The sequence below is a fragment of the Ambystoma mexicanum genome, chromosome 7p (genome assembly GCF_040938575.1).
Source record: "Ambystoma mexicanum isolate Mex_15411 chromosome 7p, UKY_AmexF1_1, whole genome shotgun sequence".
Classification (NCBI taxonomy): domain Eukaryota; kingdom Metazoa; phylum Chordata; class Amphibia; order Caudata; family Ambystomatidae; genus Ambystoma; species Ambystoma mexicanum.
Genome location: NC_090939.1, coordinates 584,991,552 through 585,009,065, shown reverse-complemented (window position 1 = coordinate 585,009,065; position 17,514 = coordinate 584,991,552).

The window sequence follows — 17,514 nt, the reverse complement described above, 5'->3', positions numbered from 1 at the left end:
ACCAGCCAAAGGAATCTCATGGGCTAACTGTAGGAACTGTTGTCTCTCTTTAGAGGCACTAGAAGTCTTCTGTAGTCCCCTGGGATAGACTCAGTTGGTTCACTGTAGGGGAGGCCATCTTCCCAGTATAACCTATACATCCCTGGCTCTTGTCCTTCCATATGGAAAGCTGCCTGTTGGCAAAGACCTTCAAGAGTAGGACACTCTCTTTGACCTCTGCTGAAGTCTGCCCTACAGGGTCCACCTTCTACCAGTAAAGACTGCAGCTCAGGATGGTCTGCAGGATCCAGATCTCCAACAGGGGCAAGGTCCTCTTCCAGCTCTGATTCCTCAGCTGCTGATTCAACCACACCAGGTTGTTCTTCACACTCAGCCTCAGCTGGTGGAGAAGTCACAGGTGTTACTTTGGGCATTCCTCTCAGAGATGTCCTTGTAGGTAGCACAGGAGTTCTGGCTGGCTTCTTCCTTGGCATTTTAGGTTTCCCTTTTTCCTCCCTTTTCTTAGAAATGGCAGTCAGTAAATCCTGTGGACTCGGGGATATAGTTTTCTCTATAATTTCCCTTTGAGAGCCTCTTAAGGTACTCTCTCTGGCCTTCCTTGTCTGCTCCTGTTTCCTTTTGCTGGGAGGCCTGGGGGGTGCTTGATACAACTCCAAGAGTTTTTAAGTCTTTCCCCAACAGGACTCTCCCAGGTACTTCACTCTGCACACTTACAGGTATCTTGACACTCATGGCATTGCACTGGAGGAGATCTGGTAACTGTGGGAGCATTTGGACAGGGCCTCCAGCAAGCTTAGTGAAGTATTTGGGTGCCTTAGCAATATCCTCTACCTTGAAAAAAGATTCATCCACTACAGTAATGCTGACCCCAGTGTCTCTGATGGCAGGGGTCTCCTGACCCTTCAGAAGAACACTGTCTTTATAATGCTCTTTAGTATTGTCTGGGATGGAATTGTAGACATCTAAGTTATGTTGTTCCCACAGACCCAGGGACACTAAAGAAACACTAGCAGAGACTTTCATGGGTTCCTCAGCCAGTAGGTGAAAGTTTCCACTTGCCATTTGTCCTTCCTCTGGGGAGAAGGCTAAGGAGTCAGTGTGGATCTCTGAAGGTTTACCCTTACATCTGAGATGCCCTTTCACATGGTCAATTGACGCACAAGCATAACATTTATCATATGTCTTTATGAATGGGGGTTTGGTCTGACCTACCTCTGGTTTAGTAGCCTGATTCAGTTTCCCAGGGGGCTTACCCTTCTTATGTTTGTGGCCCTCTTTTGGATTGGAGGTATTGGAATTCTCCTTCTTAACTTTCTTGTGCTGCTTTCCCTCATCCTTCTTCTGAGTTGCCCCAGAATCCTTGTGAGTAGCCCTGTTGGCAACCCACAAGTCAGCAGCCCTTGCTAATTTCTTTGGATCCATTTCCTTAAATGCAGCCAAGTGCAAGTGCTGTCTCAGCTCAGGAGAGCAGTAATCAAAGATAGACTCCAACATAAACAGATTTCTCATACCTTCATAAGTGTTAACTCTGTAACCCTTAACCCAACCGTCTAAGTTTTTCAAACATTCACACACCCAGGTAGCCCTAGTGGTACCATCATGTTTTTTGAGGGTTCTAAATCTCTTAATATACTGGGAAGGAGCTTTCCCAAACCTAGCTATCAAAGCTAGTTTCACACTTTCATACTCCAACCTGTCTATTGTTCCTATCTCCCTTACAATATCAGATGCAACTGGGGGTAGCCTTGACAAAAGCCAAGGAATCAGCTGATTCCCTGTAATTTCCTGATTCCCTGGTTATATTCAAAGGTTGCCAACTAATCCAAAATATCAAGCTTAACCTCATACATAATTACTGCATCTTTGGGCATGTGAGGCCTCTTAGGACAGGAAGACCTAGAAGACTCTGGGAGAGAACCATTCTCAAGAGACAATTTCTTCATTTCAAGAGCACCAGCCGCAATCAACAAACCATGGAAGCCGTGTCTCGCTTCCATGGTAACCGGCCATAACACGAAGGAAGCGGTGTCAGCTGACTCACGCATCGACGCAGCCGTTGTAGCCCGCAGCCCCTCCTCTTCCACTTTAAAGGGAGAGGAGGACCACCGCCAGGCACAGCCGCCACCAGGCAAAGGCCCACGGACAAGGCCTCCAACCCTCTCTGCAGCTCTCCGCTGCTCGAGGGTGCAGATGGCGCCCCAAAACTCTGCCAAACCAGGTCAAGGTAAGGCCAACATCTTCTATGTCCCCTTGATTCACGCCTCATCTGCGCCCACTCTGCTAGCATCTGCACGCCCACCGCTGTACAACAGCAGGAATGCGTGACTACTGTCCCGCACCCTGCCTACTAACCCCATCAGCTGTACCCCTATCGTGGGTTACCTTAACGCCAGGTTGGCCACAAGAAGCCGGCTGCCAGCACACTGGTGCGCTGCCACAAAATGCACCTTGGGCCCCAAGGTTGCCCCGCAGTCCTCTGCCACGACACGACAGGTCTTCAAGGGTTATACTTACAAACACTACCGCTCCAACAACATTAACTCTCTCTCTATACTTCCGCCCCTCTGCCCCACTGTACCCACCGCTACTGCCCCCACTGCCACTCTGGACTGTGTGCAGCCCAATGATGATCATATGTTTACTGGTCCTATTGCTGGCACCCCATTGATTGTGTGCAGCCCAATGATGTTCATATGTTTACTGGTCCTATTGCTGGCGCCCCCATTGATTGTGTGCAGCCCAATGATATCAATATGTTTACTGGTCCTATTGCTGGCGCCCCCATTGATTGTGTGCAGCCCAATGATGTTCATATGTTTACTGGTCCTATTGCTGGTGCCCCCATTGATTGTGTGCAGCCCAATGATGTCCATATGTTTACTGGTCCTATTGCTGGTACCCCCATTGATTGTTTGCAGCTCAATGATGCCTCTGTGCCCTCTGATCTTATCGCTGACACCCCCTTGACCACCCCACCTAGCTCCTCTGATCCTCCATCACCCACCAGCCCACCCCTCCCCCTGCCTCACTCCACCCGCACGCTCATGTGTGCCCTGCTCAATGCCCGCTCCGTACCAGCCCATGCCCTCAACATCAACGACCTGCTCATTAAAGACGAGCTCGACCTCCTCATCCTTACAGAAACATGGCTGAATGAAAGTTCAGGCCCAGCCTTATCACTGGCCATCCCACCTGGTTATACCATCTTCAGGAAAGACTGCACCTCTCAGAGAGGTGGAGGCGTCGCCCTCATCGCCAGAGACACCTTCTCCATCAGAGAAGTTGAAGGCATCCTTGACAGCAACAGCGACTACCTCCCTTTAAAAATTAATATCTCACCCAACTGCACCATATCCATGCACATTGTCTACAGACCTCCAGGTACGTGCACCGACTTCCACGACACCCTTATCACTGCACTGTCTCATAACATCAAAAAGACCTCACAGGTTCTACTCCTCGGTGACCTCAATTTAGGGCTGAATGACCCCAAAGACTCCCCTGCGAAACACCTCAAGAAGGCACTCTCCAACCTAGGCTTCACGCATTCTATCTCCCAGCCCACACACATCAAAGGACGCACCCTCGACTGGGTCAGCCATCACAGCTGCTCCCTTCTCATCAAGGACAACAACCCTATTCCTTGGTCCAACCATCACTACATCCAATTCAACCTCGGAACCAACAAAGTGGCTCTTTCTCCGCCACCACCATGCCCCGCCACGTACGCCTGGAGCTCACGCCTTCTCACAGTTGAGAACTTGGCACCCTACCTCCTTAACCCAGGCCTTCAAACCCCCTCTTCGAACAACCCCGATACCTTATCTAACACCTTTAAGGATGTCATCACGTCAGCTGTGGATGCTATTGCCCCCCTGACTCTCAAAAAAGCTAAAAAAGCCAAACATGCTAACTCACAGTTCTCCAAAGAACTCCTTGACCAACATGTGCAGAAGAGGATTGCATTAGCCACATGGAAAGCAAACCCGTCTGAAGCCACTAAACAGAAGTTCAAAGCCATCTCCAAATCATACAAGACCAACATCACTCTGGCAAAGGCTGCTTCCTTTAACACCCGGATCGCTGACGCTAAAACAGGATCTAAGGAACTCTTCACCATTTTCAGGGAACTCGAAAAACCATCTGCCCCCCCTCCTCAATCATTAAAGATGACAAATGGTGTAATAGCATTCAATCTGCCATGCTAGAGAAGCTCAACACCCTCCAAAGCAAAATTTGTGGCCACCAAAAAGCCCTCTCCGACATTATAGCGAACATGCACGCTAAGCCACCCACCAAGACCACGTCCTCCCCGTTGTTCGAATTCAAAAACATTACCAAGCAAGAGGTCATCACCCCGCTCAATTCCATTAAACCCTCCAATTGCAAAGGTGATGCCTGCCCCGCAAGCCTCATCAAAGACTCCGCACCCAGCCTAGCCCCCTTCCTTACGGCCTTTATCAACTCATCGTCCCAATCAGGCCATGTCCCATCAGGATTTAAGGAAGCTTGGGTACGCCCACTTCTCAAGAAACCTTCACTCGACCCAACCGTCCCGGGGAACTACAGGCCCATCACGACTCTACCATTCCTGCTCAAAATCCTGGACAAAGCAGTTTACCTGCAAGTCCAGAAGTTCTTAGAGGACAACCGTCTCCTCGGCCTATGGCAATCTGGGTTCTGCCCCCGGCATGGCACTGAAACGGCCCTCCTAGACCTTAAAAACCAAATGGATGATCTCAGAGATGCAGGCAAACCTGCCCTACTCCTGCTCCTTGACCTCTCTGCAGCGTTCGATTTGGTTGACCACAATATTCTGTGTCACCACTTAGCCACCCAAGCCAACTTTTCCCCCAAAGCCTGCCAATGGATCACCTCCTTTCTCCAAGAAAGAGCCATGAAAGTCTTTCCTGAAGTTGCCGCCGCCACCCCCAGCCTCCTCACCTGCGGTGTCCCCCAGGGATCCTGTATCGCACCTACTCTCTACAACCTCTTTACGAGACCCCTGTTTAGCATCCTGGACTCCCTTGGTATCTCATATACCAACTATGTGGACGATACGCAGGTACTCATCCCACTCACGGGCGACTACCTAGCAGACTCCAACACCCTCTCCTCTATCTACTCTACCATCCAATCCTGGATGGCGGAGAATTGGCTTTGCCTCAATAGTGAAAAAACCAAACTCCTTCTTATTGGCTCACCTTTCACTCTCGGCAAACTTGGAGAACAGTACGCCTCCTTCACTATTGATAATATTCCAATTAAGGTCTCAAACCATATTAAGACACTCAGAGTCTACCTTGACTCTGACGTGTCAATGGACAGACAGGTCAATGCCATCGCCGCCTCCTCAGCCTACTCCACCAAAGTCCTCAACGCAGCCAGGCCCTTCTTGGCCCGTCAAAGCTGCCTCACGATTGCCAGGGCAATCATCGGGTCAAGACTTGACTACTGTAATGCCCTTCTCACCAGGACTTCCAACAAAAACCTTGCCAAAATTCAGCTAGTCCAGAACAATGCACTAAGGGCAGCCACTGGCACCACAAGGAGAAACCACATCTCCAAAATCAGAAGGCAAGTACACTGGCTCCCGGTCAAAGAAAGAATTGTCTTTAAAACTCTTGCCCTCACCCACAAATGCCTTCACGAACGTGCCCCCCCTACCTGACTAACAGAATTACCAGGCACTCCGCCACAAGACCGCTCAAATCCATCTACGCCGACACCATTGTTAGGCCTACCTCTCGGAAAGTGCGCGCTGGTGGCTCCAGTTTCCCTATCCTAGCAGCCACGCACTGGAACGCCCTGCCTCCTCACCTAAGACTCATTGAGTCCCACCTAGCCTTTCGTAAGGCTATCAAAACCAGACTATTTGTGTGATTTAAATCTGTATCTTCCACTGCCTATATGCCTGCCAAATTGTAACTAAGAGCCTCTGGCACCCGTATGTAATCTTAAATATGTGTATCCTCTGTAACTAAGAGCCTCTGGCACCCGTATTAATCTTAAATCTGTGTATCCTCTGTAACAGCGCCTCAATGTCTTTTGGGCTGCAAGTGCGCTTAACAAATGCAAATAAATAAATAATGTTCTAATTCCTTTTCCCTTATTTTAAATTTTTGATGTTTACTTTCAGTTTGGGCTTGGATCCTTTTGAATTCTAACTCAAGTCTCATCTTCTCAATACACACTCTGGACTCAGTATTGGACCTGATAGGGTCTCTATGGCAAAAGGTTGAGGCCTGAGAGCAGTTAGAGGTTCAGTAGGGCCTACATCTTGAGCCTCTTCTGTCTCTTCTAACTCATCAATAACTTTTGAGTTGGACTCTGAAACATGATCATCCTCATCATCATTTTCCACATTTGCTGTAGGAGTAGGTATAGCAGACCAACTTCTCAGACTTTGAAACTCCAACAACCTTTCTATCAATTCATTTTTTGTGCCTTTAACAGTGAGGTTCCTAGCTTTACACATTTCTCTCAGTTGATCAACTGTTAAAATGACTAGGGTCTCCTGTCTGTAGTTATCCATATCAGGCATGATAAAACAATTGCTTTTCTAGTGGTGCTTAGCCTTGTGAGGGTTATTTAAACAATGGTAAGAGCAGCACTCTCAATGTAACAACTATACTTTATCCTCACCACTTGGCACCAGTGATAGCCATAATTACATGTGGTACCCTTTGGGAACACTAGACACAATTAAGACTGCAGGTGTAAGCACAATCTCACCTTTGGTACAAGCCTGTACTACACAGTTATGTGATACGTGATTATGTGAGCAGCCAGACCTATCTCAAGAGGGATGTGAGCAGTATAAAATGTTACACAAAGGACTTGCAATTACAGTAGTTCAGACACACACTTACTCAAGGTTTCTTGGTAAAATAATATACATTTATTTACACATTTACTTTCAGAGGCAAGGCAAATAGTTTCAGTTCACTACAAGAGGCAGTTCAATTCAATAGGCCTGGGCCAAAGTCAATGGTTCTGTGTCTTGGATAGGATAGCACAGTTCTGGTAGTAAACGGTTCAGCCTTTGCCAATATTCTGAGAAGTAGTTTGGCAGAAAAAGAGTTCTATGTTGGATTAAGAGCGAACAAGACTTCAAAGTTGGGAAAGTTTCACAAACGTTCACGGCGGCAGAAAGGATTTCCAAACCGCATTTGCACAGTACCTTATGGATGAAGAAAAGCTGTAGCTGAGGCAGTTCTTCCTGGCAGTTCTTGCAGATCTCGCTGTTCCTGAGATTCAGTCGTGGGGGCAAGAAGGAGGACGTTGGGAGGTTCCTGCACTGCGCAGGGAAGAAGCCACAAGCTTGGCTAAACATTGGTTTTAAGGTGTGAGTGCCTTAAAGTCCACAAACTGGTATCCTTCTCACTGGCTATCCGGTTTTCAACAGCACTCTGAAGAAAATTCAACCATTATGGAGACGGTTTCCAGGTGGCCTATAAGTTGGTTGTTCGCACCAGCTCAAGGGAAGAAGTCGTCCATGAAGGAGCTTCTCTGTCGAGGGAGTTTCAGGCAATTTGGACCTGCAGCAGGGCTTCACTGGGCAAACCAACAGTCCCGGAGTTGCAGCAGTCGTCTTCCTTCAGATCGTCTTTGGTTCTTTCGTTCCAGTGGTCGACTCTGCCTTCCAAGTCCCAGAGAACTGCTTTTAAACAGTTTGCTCCAAATCATTCCAGCCTAGCTGTCACTAACCCAGCAGGTTGGCTGTCCTTGCCGGACATTCAGCCAGCCAATCATGCCAGAGTGCATTTAGGTCTCCTAGGAGACTAAGCACAGGGAGTTCCGGGCACCTCCCTCACATCCTGTCTGCCCCAGACACTCAGGCGCCAGAGGAGGGCTTCAGCACTGAAGCCCGCCAAAGGCCAATGAACAAAGGGACCAAACCTGGTTTGGCGCGCACAGACAAACACTAGAAAGACCTTTCCTAAAAGAAACGGCAAAAAAAGATGACCAGAGTCTGATTTTACGTAGGGGTCTTGGGTGCCATATTGAAAAACATGGCTGACCCGATATTTAGCTACCAGTGTTCGCGGTCGGGAAAAATCATGGTAGTTTGTTCTAAAACCACTGCCACCAGCCATTTCAAGAGGAAAGGGTAACATTCGACTGTTACACAAGTGTTTAGACATAGGGGATGCTAGGCAACCCCTCCAGCACTCTATAGGAAGATAGGTTGTGCTGGGTCTGTGAATTTAAAAAGACTAGCATAGTCAATTTAACTTTACATGCACTGGAAGACAGTAGTCCGTCCCAGAGAAGGTATTTAAAAATTAGAAAGTCTGAAAGACATCCCTGTGCCACTGCACTGAGGGTGCTGTGTGCAACACAAGACAAAGATGCTGCCTATGGAGTTTGTCTAAAACTCCATATCCAAAGAACACAAAAGTAAAACACACATCAAAATACATGAAAGAGTGGGAAAAAAGGCTCACACTTTTTCCAGGTAAAAATGAAAGTCCTAGAAATCCAGCAAAGTTCCCGGGGGTCTCAAAAGGTAAGGGAAATTAGCACATTTATGATAATTCTCCCTAACAGACGGCTGTATCGTGTGTTGGATTTGGGGTGACTCTTTCAAAGACTATGTTGAAGGAAATTCCATATTTAATGTGCCAGGTCTGAAATGCCCCTGAAATGTATAGGTTGAAATTAAAATTAAAATTGATCAGAATCAGTACTAAACAAAATTTGAATGCGCCTTGAAGACCATGTGGAAACCCTGGTAATCCTAATAATGTGAACGCACTGCTTAAATACGAGGTGGCAAGGTGTTATCCTAATAATTAGTGGCACTGATTGTATCACTATTGGAAGGATGAAAGACTAAGTAGGCCCTGCCACGACACTATCATATCTAGTTGGAACTGAACTCACTGACCTACTAGTGCTGCACAGACTGGAACTGCAAACATGGTGGAGTATGTTGACAAACACAGATTATCCCACGCCAAAAGCATGTGGGAGGCCAGGGTCACAGTTTTAATAAATCGAAATGTTCTCTGCCCTTTTAAAGACACACAACTATGAGAGCACGTAAAATGTCCTTTGCTCGTCTTATTGTATGCCCCAGTCCAACCATGCCCTGCAATGTGTGCCTGTGTTTCCATGCATATGTCATTAAATGACATTCAGTTGACACAAACTTTCTCAGTTTGTGTAGTTACGCACAATTGAAAGCAGCAAATCTTTCTTTCATTCAAAGATAGTCATATACTCGATATCATGACGTCAGATAATGAGATGCCCTCAATAAGTAAACCTATTCCAAAAGCATCCATTTCCTAAATGGCTCCTGAGGCACTATCACTATAAGCCCCTCAGGGGTCAAGTCATAAAACAAAAATGGGGGGACTCATTAACATATGCAATGGTAAGTGACATCACCGGAGATTAGCATATCAAGGTGATATACACAAATTTCATTTAATTGGCTTTGCATAACCATACAAATTGCACCGGACGAATGGCATTTATCTAGTGCTGGAAGTGGGTGGGAGCTGTTGGGAGCGGCGCTCCTCTATTTTTTTTTATTAGGTGTTACTGTTCCTATACTTTTATTTGAAAAAAAACGTTCTGGAATGCTTTCTTTTTAAAATGAAAGAGTAGGAAGAAGTTGAAACTTGCAATTTCAGTGCACTGCAGGGAGTGGTCCCTTAAACAGTAGGCGCGTGTGTTTTTGTATATGGATTGTGAGTGGAAGGGAGCGTGGCAATGGGGTATGTGGCTAGTGGGGGCAGGAATGTAGTGGGCATAGTTCCTTCATAAAATCAACACACACACAAAAAACAAAGGAGGATATTTTCTTCTAATAGTGTTTTGAAAACTTTAAAAGGTGAGCATGTTTTAAACTCCAAGCATCAAAAACAATGATTTCTCTGGAACATGCCGTCCCGAAATGTGCCATTTTATCTTTAGTTGTTTCCTCTTTTTCAACAGTTTATCGGGTGCAGTGGTGAAGTGACCGGCCTGTGAACCTGATGACTGTGGTTCGAGTCCCAAGGACGGGGTAAATTCATAAGATTAAAAAAGACAGTATGTTTCTCATTTTACACACGGCCTTTAAAATACCCAGGGGCAGGCCCGGCTCCAGCCGGGTGGACAGGGGGGCCAGGCCCCCCCAGAGCCAGCCTCTGGCCCCCCCTAGAAAGGAGGCCATGTCAGTGGTGTGTTATACACTATTGCTAAACGAGGGAGTGGAGGTGGATGTCACTTTAAATATTCAGCAGCAACCTCTGAGACATTCTGAGAGGCTGAATTGCAGGAGGCCCGCCCAGGATTTGTTTTCTTACCCTAGACAATGATTTATGCACCAAAGCCATAAAAGTACAAATGACCAGGGAGATGGAGGGACATTCACACCTCTAAGTGAGGTAGCACACTTATTCAAACAGGCTGGCTACAACTATTTTCTGAAACCTAAAATCACAATTTTGGTTTCCTTAATTTAAAGTATGTTTGTTGTTTGTGGGAATAATGTGGTTTTTTACATCATGCGTAATAAAATGGTTAACTATATCAAACAATAAATGACAGGTAAAATTGCTAACACAGATTTCTGCAGAAGGTGCGTCAACTGACGGGGGGCACTTACAAATTACATTCATAGTATATATTCTGCTGCATTAACTACTTGAGCTTAAGTGAAAAGATAAGGTTGGTAGTAACACAAATTTAATGTTGGAGGGGAGAGTGTAGTAAAATCAAAAAGTGATAGATGTAATGCTTTGAATTAAACATTACCACTACCGTTGCTTTGCACAACATTCCATGCCATAATTCTGTAGTATATCTGTGCGATTAGAGAAGGGGAAAAGCCATCAGCAAATTACTTTTGGTGCTGCCACCAAAAGGTGCAGTTGAATCTCAATTTCTAGGCCGTGTTCCATTTGCAGTGGAACACAAACAACCACATGAATTTTTTGTCCCTGTGGTCTAGCAGTTTTGGAAGGGCTTCTGACATTAGTGACAGGGCCAAGACTGATATGCAAACAATGGTATAGAAGGCTAGCCAGAGCAATGATGGTGGTTCTAATTGATTCAGAGACTTTTTACCTAATAGGTACAACCAGAACGCATGCTGTGGACCACAGATAGGATGGCAATAAACTGTGAGGAGAAACACACATCTTATGGGTGTGTCTGGTCATTTACCCCCCTAATTACTAGCCATGGCTATGTTAATGCCTCACCACCAAAATCTAACCTTTCCAGAACCCTTTGAGCAAGCTCTATCCCAAAGTAACAACAAACGTGTTGCTGTATAGGGCCTGCCAGTGTTATAGCTAGGCATTCTTTTGAGTGTTTAATTACTTAATTGCCTCTGTAAATGAGCTCCTGCTGTAGTAAAATTCTCTTAATGTGTGTCTTCAGCAAGTTGATTTTATAAGCAATATATTTGTCAATGCTTCTGACTTGCACTGAAGTCCTGTCTTAAACAAGCAATCACAAAGCCAGCAGTTTTGGCATGCGTATAGGTAGTAGCAGACATTTTCCATGCCATCATATGCCCAATTACTGACACCATTTTCCAGCTTTTCCCATTTTATGGCCAGCTGGTAACCTTATGGCAGTGACTGGCAAATGCCAATCCATGCCTAATCAAAAGCCCAAGCTGTTGGCTAGGCCAGTGCATGTTGCCTTGAGTTTGTCTCTTTGTCTCCCTAAGTGAATGTGCATATGCCCAGATGTTGGTGTCTTGCTTGCTATGCCTATGGACTCAAGCTGCACCTCACTGAGCTGGTCCAACAAGGCTCTACCTGAAAATGATAAGACTAGGTTGGCAAGTATTGACCAGTTTCAGATCTTCTAATGCATACTTACCAGTGGGGCTCTGACCTAAATAGAATGTATCTTTGTTTGGAAGCATAGTCTACTCTGCCAGAACGTTTCATGATTCAAACTGATAAGTACTGCCTTAATAACCTCATTCTGTTTGATTAACTTTACAGAGTTTGCATGCAAACAGAATATGTCATGTGTGTTGTGGGATTTGTTTGGTAAGTATGATGTAAATCCTGGGTGCTGGGTGTTTAGGCAGTGCCGGAAATGAAACATGAACACCTGTAAAATAACAGAATTTTCTAAAATGTTACGGACAAAGAATAAAAGGTGTACATAAAAAGCAGTATTTAAATATATTCTAAAGAGTGCAATCAGAGGTGGATTTCCCTCCCATCAGATGCAAACAGCAGTGCTGAACAGGCCCTACCAGTGAGATCTTATCTTTTTAAAGTGTCTCAGAGGCAGATTATTTACAACAGGAAGTTGTTAGAGATGAGAAAAGGAAAAGGCAGTGACCATTGCTGTGACACTTAAAAAAAATATACATATAGGGTTTTAAGAAGCTATTTAAGTGTGATTGTTGGGTAATTAGTAATTAAGGGGATACAGAGCAAGCTGTGTGAAACAACCTTGTCATGCATTTCATTTTAATTTGTGGATGGAAATGAGTGGGATGGCATTAAATCATAGCAAGACCGAGCTTATGATCATCGGATCCAGACCTAGAATTGGAAAACTTGCACCACAGTACAAATCTTTCTGCATTGCGAATCACGACACCCCGACAAGGGACAACATAAAAATCCTAGGGGTGACATTTGATCAGGCCTTGAATATGTCCGATCATGTTAATAGCCTAGTGTCAACCTCGGCCTATTATATCAGGCTCCTTGCGCATATTTGTCCATTTTTATCCCAAAGGGGTTGCGAAACGATCGCTCAAGCGATTAAATGGATTACTGTGGCTCCCTTCTCATAGGAGTGGGTAAAACAGAACTCTGTAAACTTCAAGTGGTGCAGAACAGCATGATCAGAGCCATCATGGGGTTATGTAAGTTTGCACATGTATCGGAGATAAAAAGAAAGCTCCACTGGCTACCTATTGCAGAAAGGATTGAATTTAGGTTGCTTACCATCACGTATAAGTCCCTCAATGGATCCTTTCCTGCCTATATATCAAACAGACTGAAGTACAAACAGGTGGCGCGCACTCTGAGCTCTAATGATGGCAAAAATGAGCAAATTCCAAAAACCTCATTGGAACTCATTAAAAGGGGCGGCTTCTGGGCAGCTGCCCCGGCGAGATGGAACGCTCTACCTTCAAGCCTTAGAAACTGCCCGACACTCGAGCTATTCAAGAACAAACTTAAAACACTCTTGTTTAAATAAAGGGGTCCTCAGACTCCTACAATCTGACTGCTTGCTAACTACTATCTTCGGCGCCTGTGTGCCTCCGGGACACTTTGGCTGTGCCTAACAAATAATTTAAAGTAAAGTCTGTATGAAATTTTTTGTAAGTTCTCATTAATTGCTATGCTGAAGCTTGTAGGCTTCAATTCAGGATGGGGAAAATAAAGCTACAGTCATAGGGGATAATATTCCAGATCAAGCGTAGTGGAAGAAGTGGCGCTAAATGCATTTAGTTCCACTTTTTATGAGCTGCAGGTTTTTGTATGATTTGACAGGCGAAGTTGGAGAGCAAATCGGACTTAACAAGGTCCCCCTGCTAAATCCGATTGGTGTTCCACCAGCATGCATTTTTACATTGGCAGAAAACCAATGGATTCCTATGGGATCTGCCTGACTTTTACACCTGGTAAAAGCGGGCAGAGTCCAAAGGAATACATTGTGGATAGCTCCCACAATTGTTAATTGCGGAAGTAATTTACACTTTTCCAGACACATAGTGGTAAAGAAAGGAGCAAATGCAATTTTCGCCTGTGTTTTACTCTTTACTTTTCCAGTAATTGGTTAAAACAATTAACATTAATGAATGGCCCCTTTTGCAAAAAAGGTGCAAACAGGAGAATTCCGCTCAGTGCAATTTAGGATTCAAAACAAAATGCCCCCCCTCCCTTAATCTTTTCATCAATATGTTTCTACAATGATAAATACATTGTCAGGTTGTTTTATCAAGTCACTTGTGCATTTTTGAAGTAATCTGCATATCATTTAGTATTGTTTTAGGTATTCAAAGCCAAACTTCAACACATATTTGTACCAACTTGAGCTCGGAAGATGTGTGGACAAGTATCTAAATTTCATGCTAGGCTCAAATTATGGCTTTACGACTTGACAAAAATGTGTGATCTTTGGCATATTTTTTTAATTTCACTATGCCTTACCTGTTAAAATTAGGTGCCCCTAGAAGTGATTCAGTTTGCATTATAAGCTATTCCAAAAAGCCTCACTCATGGTTTAATAGATGGGCAGCACAGGCATTAGAATGCACACACATCTAACTTTGAAAATATCTGGGCCACATGTATTGAACAGAATTGTGTCATTAAATAGCAAATCAAAGTAAACACATCAAACAAAGAGTCGTCATGGACAATTGCATATTATAACCAGTATGTTAACAGTATGTACCAGAAAATGATGTATAGGGGCACTCCCCACCAGGAGTGATACCAGGAGGCTGCAAACCTCTCAAACAGCACCGTCTGCCTCCTGATGCAGCCCTTACAGCCCTTGCACTCTCAACTCAATTAAAATGTGCTGCAAAAATGCAACACAAAATAACATTTTGTGGTTAAAATGTAATTTTGGACATGAACCATTGATGGGAGACATTTAGAATGGGACTACTGTAGGGGTTCAGTTGTAAAGGAGGGGAGAGGAGGTTGTGGAATGGGTGGGTGAAGGGAGAATTGTATATACATGTGTTTATTATTGGAGGATATGTTGTTGTGCTCGAAATATTCTTAAGATCAACAAGGCTACCTGTATTGATTGGACATGTTATGTTCTTTCCTTGAAATGAAAAGAAGTTTGGAAAAAAATGTAATTTTATAGGAAACAAAATCTCATATTCCTTGATTCGGTATTCTAGGTGCAGGGGGTATGTCTTTCCCAACAAGATGGAGGGAGCACAAGAATCTCCTCTGGGGTCTCTTGGGTGTAGCCACAGTGCTCAGCAAGGTATTGTTAGGCGGATACCATCTGAGATGGTACAAAGACTGGGGGCCTCACTGCTCAGCCCTCTCAGAGGAGCAAGAGGAGGCATCACCCTCAATTCTCCCAAGCCAGGCTAGGAAAGGCATGCTGGGTGCTGGTGGGAGTAGGTGGGAGTGGAGATAAATGGGAATGGTGAGCTGGGGCAGCTGAAGGAAGGTGACTGGACGGTGAAAAGTGAAGGAGGGTCAGATATAACAGAAAGGGGAGAGCAGATGGGAAGGGAAGATAGGTAGATTGATGTTGCAACACCATTTTCCTTGCTTCTCTTTTGCCATGTACTGTTTTTTATAGAGGGGTGCAAATGTGTTTTTGCAGACCTGGGAAGACATTTTTTGCTGGTCACGGATCTGGGAAATCTGGATCAACGCCAGCACTTTGTTTATGGTACTCCTAGACCCACACCCAATGGAATGTGGGCCCCCCTGATTACAACCCTGGCCCCCCCAGATGAAAATTCCTGGAGCCGGGCCTGCCCAGGGGCATGGCGTCTGACCTCTAACAAACGTGGGCGGATGGCGTCCACCCACATGTACCCTCGATTTGAGCCCTAAAGCCCATTCTCCTTTTAATATTTCAAGGAAAAAGCTATTTGGGCAGCAGATGGTGAAGACGGATGAAGCAAAAGGCAACCATGGTGATAAACACCTGAAAAGCATTATGACTCTAACCTTCACCCCACAAGTATGTGACATTATTTACGAGATAACAGAGGAAGATATTATAAGGTTTAAAGACTTCCAAAATGAATGAAATAAACATTTTGCACCTCACAGAAATGTGGACTATTAGAGGTACATATTTCACACAATGAGACAAAACAGAGGTAAAGCAATGGACATTTATGTTATGAGAGTGAGAACAAGTGTAAAGCACTGTGAGTGTCCCCAGTACACAAATGAAGAAGCGATCAAGTCATATATCATAGCAGGATGCAAATAGTCCATACACAGGAAGAACTACTACAAGAAACCCAACCCCTTGAAGAGATAGTTACAATGGCCAGAAGAGCATCCGCCATAGAACTCTAACTGGACACAATGGGGAACTCAAAATGAAGACACCTTCCATTTTGTCAAGAGGGCCCATATCCTCAAGTCTGGCTCAAATGCAGTGAATAGAGTGAACGTTCGACAGATATGGATTTGAATACTCACATCAAGGTCCATGCCCAGCCATAGGAGAATTGTGTATGGCCTGTGGCAGGGAACAATATTATAAGCCAATATGTAGGGCTGGAAATCCTACACCGTCAATAACCTACACCAGAACAAATAGTCCAAAATAATGCAACCATGTACAAACTACTAAAGCGGACAGACACAGATGACATTCACCACTCAAAACAAAATATTCCACATATTGATACCGTCAATCAACCAATCCACTGACCAAAGAATCAACAAGAAACCGCAAAGTCGATTACAAAGCATAACATCCAAGTCTCATTTGGAGAGTGATTACAGTGAGTCATCTAGTAAAGAAAGAAAAATGAGCAACCTAATTGCTGCAGGAACAAATCACCATGCAACCGTCCAACAATGTCACTGCGTTTAAAAGGCCATGCAATGGAATTTCTCATAGATATGGGGACACAGTGATGTCATTGGAGAGCATAAATACTCAGTCAACCAATATTCAAAAAGGCAGATATTGACATATATCCATATGATTCCAAATCTCCACTTGAATGTAATGGAACATTTTCCACAACATTCGCTTACAAATCTCATCAAACTAAAATTTGCCTACCTGCAATCAAGACAGCATCCATTGTACAAAATGGCTGCATATTAAGCTTTTAAGCTTAATACACATTCTATGTTCCAAAGAAAGGGTTGGAACAACAGATTTGCATATGTATCAATATGAGATTACCCAATCAAGCCATACGTCTCTGACTTGATTCGCCAACTGAAGGAAGAAGCTGTAATCCCACAACTAGGACTCAACAAAGGATGTTACAAATTGAACTAGCACCTGAAAGCAGATATATCACCACTTGTGCAACACATTAAGAGTATACCTTTATAAACTACTAATGTTTGGCGTATCTTCTGATGCAGAAATATTACGAGAGGCGGTAACTAACGTTAAACAACACGTGTCACAATGTCGAACTCATTGTGATGGCATCTTCGTCTTTGGAGTCAATCATGAACAACATGATCATGTACTGCAATACTGCAATGGGACTACCTGCATGGCCCTAGTGTATGCCTGTCTATTGCTCAACTAAATATAGTGTGATTTCAGTAAAAGCACACTCACATTTCTGGGAACATATTCTCTGGGAAAGGCTTTCCACCTGATCCAGAAAGTCACTCATCTCAGCCAACAGATTTGACAACTTTCCCAACGCCAAGAAGCGCTTCTGCAACTCTGTGGCAAATATTGTCAATTTGTACTTCATATGTTTACTCTAATTGTTACACTGAACTAACTGTAGATGTCAGCTTATTGGGTTTAGGTGCCATCGTGGAACATTATTTTTTTTGTTATTTCATTTCTGTTCTGATGAAGACCTTAGCTTTCAATGAA